The sequence below is a fragment of the Arvicanthis niloticus genome, chromosome 3, assembly GCF_011762505.2.
Source record: "Arvicanthis niloticus isolate mArvNil1 chromosome 3, mArvNil1.pat.X, whole genome shotgun sequence".
Taxonomy (NCBI): domain Eukaryota; kingdom Metazoa; phylum Chordata; class Mammalia; order Rodentia; family Muridae; genus Arvicanthis; species Arvicanthis niloticus.
The window spans coordinates 119,743,762-119,747,371 of record NC_047660.1 but is presented as its reverse complement, the minus strand read 5'-3'; positions in this window follow the sequence as shown (position 1 = coordinate 119,747,371).

Genomic DNA, 3,610 nt, shown 5'->3' with positions numbered 1-3,610 from the left:
CCCCACTGTGCTCCTCTGCTGCATAAAGAGTGGTGGTTTATAAACCCCTACACACACCCCTGGCTGGGAATTACATCTTTAGAGCCACATAAAAAAAGTGAAACAATCTAAGCCAGGCATAGTCACGCATGCAGGTGGCTGGATTGACCCGGGGAGCTAGCACAAGAGGTTCACGTAAACTGAAGATCTTGAAGTCAGACTAGGTAACATAATAAGATCCTATCTCAAAAGAAAACTATTTAAAAAAAAAATAAATGTTTTCACCATACTCTTAGCTATAATACATTTTTATTTTTTTATTCACTTATTCATTAAGTAAGAGTTTATTGAATACCTGACTTTGGAAAGCACTGTCGTAAATATTGGTGACAAACAGTAAGATGTGATTAAATCATAATTTAAAATACAGAAAAGCTGCTTTCAGTAGCTTAATCTCAGGATCATCGGAGTAGCTAAAGTAACTTTTCTATGAACAATTTTAAAAGAGAAGTTTTCCCCCTGATGTTTCAACTGACTAGAAATAAGGTACTTTGGTGTAAAGCACTGTATGCAGACAGGTGATGGACAGTGGGAGTCAAGGACCAGGAGGACCCAAGGCCAGCCTAGAGCACAGGAGACCCTGTCTCAAAAACAACAGGAGCGGCTTCCTGCTTTCCTTCTGTTCCTTTGCCCCTTCCCCCCCCCTTTCCCATCCCCCTCCCCTGTCTCTCCACGTGCTCATGTCTGGCCTCTACTTCTCTACTCCTCTCTCTCTCTCTCTCTCTCTCTCTCTCTCTCTCTCTCTCTCTCTGTCTCTCTCTCTGTCTGTCTCTCTGTCTCTGTCTCTCTCTGTCTGTGTCTCTGTCTCTCTCTCTCTCTCTCTCTCTCTCTCTCTCTCTCTCTCTCTGCCTCTACTACCCTCTTAACTCCCTTCCCCATGCCCTGAATAAACTTTATTCTATACTAAAAAACAAAAAACCTAATAGGGGTTAATGAGATGTATCAGTAGGTAACGGGGCTTGCTGTGCAGGCCTGGATACCTGAAACCAATAGCTAGAAGTTCACAAATGTAGGAGAGAAAAATAAAATAAATCAATCTTTTAAAAAAGTGTTCAAAGATAGCCTGGACTATGTAGTGTGTTCCTGCACACACAAAAGGAAGTTATTTAATGCTTTCTATTTTAGTACTGAACCTTACACTGGCTGCATTAGAAATCACTCTGGGACTAGAGAGATGGCTCAGCCCTTGCTGTTGTTGCAGAGGACCCAGTTCAATCCCCATCACCCACATGGCAGCTTACAACTCACACAACTCCAGTTCTGTGAACCAGTACTGTCTTCTGAACTCAGAAAGCATTAGGTATGTACACATACATGCAGACAAAACACATAAAATAAACTTTTTAAAGTCATAGGATTCTCAATGTCCACTTTCATTCTTTGAAACTTGTTTTAAATTTTATGAGTATAGGTATTTTGCCTGCATGTACGGATGGATGTGTACCAGATGAATGTCTGGTATCCTTGGAGGCTCAAGTGTCAGATCTGCCAGAATGGGAGTTACAAACAGTTGTGAGCTGTTATGTGGGTACTGGGAACGGAACCCGAGTCCTCAGCTCCACTGAGCAACTCTCCAGCCCCAGCTCTCATTCTTTTTGAAAGATCAGACTCTTGTGGGTGAATTTGTGGTTTGGTTCTGTAATCCAAGGTTCTCAGGAAATGAGGCAAGGAGGTTCTAAATGCCAGGCCAGGCTTGGCGAGACCTGTTAGAGAAAAGTCAATCTAGAAGGGCTGGCAATATAGCTCAGAGGTAGAACACTCTGGGTGTTCCCTCACGTGGATGTGGATGAGGCACTAAAATACCCCAAAAGAGGACCAAAGGAGAAGGGAAACTAAAGTGGAGTTCCTCCTGCCTGTGTCACGTCTGCACTCAGGTGGGTGAGAAAGAAGTGTCACAACTTCAAGGAAAGCATGGGCTACATCGTGAGGCCCTGTCTCAAAGGCAGCCAACAGGTTCATAAATGTGGAATTCCTAGAACTGCTTAATGCTGAACGCGATACTAGGGGTATCGCTATACTTGGTGGGTCATGCCTCTGCTACCAGCATCTTGAAGGCAGAGGCAACAGTATTGCTGCAGTTCTCTTGGCCACACAGTGGCTTTCAGGTCTCAAAAGACTGTCTCAAAAATAAAAAGGAGCAATGGCTACTAACTCTATAGATGTTATCCCAGCATTCGTATTTCACAGGTAGTAGCAATCGAGTGCCATGACAGTTAACCTTCTTTTGGAGACAGGTTTTCTTGTATCCCAGACTGGCCTTGAACTTGCTATGTAGCCAAGGATGACCTTGAACATTTTTTAAAAGCATTTTATTTATTTTTTTGTTTGTTTGGTTTTTTTTTTTTTTGTTTTTTGTTTTTTAAGACAGTGTTTCTCTGTGTAGCCCTGGCTGTCCTGGAACTCACTCTGTAGACCAGGCTGGCCTCAAACTCAGAAATCCGCCTGCCTCTGCCTCCCGAGCGCTGGGATTAAAGGCGCGCGCCACCACCGCCCGGCCATTTTAGTTATTTTGTTATGAGTGTTCTGCCTGCATTTATGTCTGTAGGCCATGTGTATGCCTAGTGCACATGGAGGTCAGAAAAGGGCACTTGGATCCCTGGGATTGAAGTTACAGATGGTTATGAGCCACCATGGCATGCTGGGAATCAAACTTAGGCCCTCTGGAAGAGTAGCCCATGCTCTTAACCATTGGGCCATCTCTTCAGCCAGACCTTGACCTTCTGATCCTCCTGCCTCTGACTCTGAGGACCTGGAATTATAGGTGCTGTACTACCATGCCTGGATGATGCTTACTTAAGATTAAGGATGGATTCCAGAGCCTTGCCCATGCTCAGTAAACACAATGCCGACTGGACTGAATTACCTCTCTAGACCCTACTTGGTTACATTAGATGTGCTTAGATTTGTAAAGCACACTTTCATGAGGACACTTCCAAAGGAGCACCAGCTAAGGTGTGTGTATGGAGGGGGACCCTCCTTCAATGTGGATGGCTCCACCAAGTGTCTGAGGGCCAGAGGAATAAAGGAGAGGAGCAGAGAAGCCATTCCCAGATGTAGGACTGGAAAAGAAATCAAAACTGAATTTTCCTAACAAAATGATAGTAGCTTATCAACGATAGAGCTGGCCTTCCCATTTAGAGAACATCCTGCAGCTTTCTCCGCAAGCACAAGAATGATGGATCTATCAGTGTTGCCGCACAGTAAGCAGTGCTAGATCTCACCATGTCTTCAGAGTAGTCACAGCTTAGTGATTTCCCCCAACTTTGTCAGAGTTGAAAAACTGTAATTTTGCCGGGCAGTTGGTGGCGCACGCCTTTAATCCCAGGACTCAAGAGGCAGAGGCAGGCGGGTTTCTGAGTTCGAGGCCAGCCTGGTCTACAGAGTGAGTTCCAGGACAGCCAGGACTACACAGAGAGACCCTGTCTCAAAAAAAAAAAAAAAAAAAAAAAAAAAAAAAAAAAAAAAGAAAAACATTTATTTTAACAGACAGAAAATACATGGGGTGAGCATCTCAGAAATAGACTAAATGCTGCACAGACTTAGATTTACGTCAAAATCCTGCTGATATGCA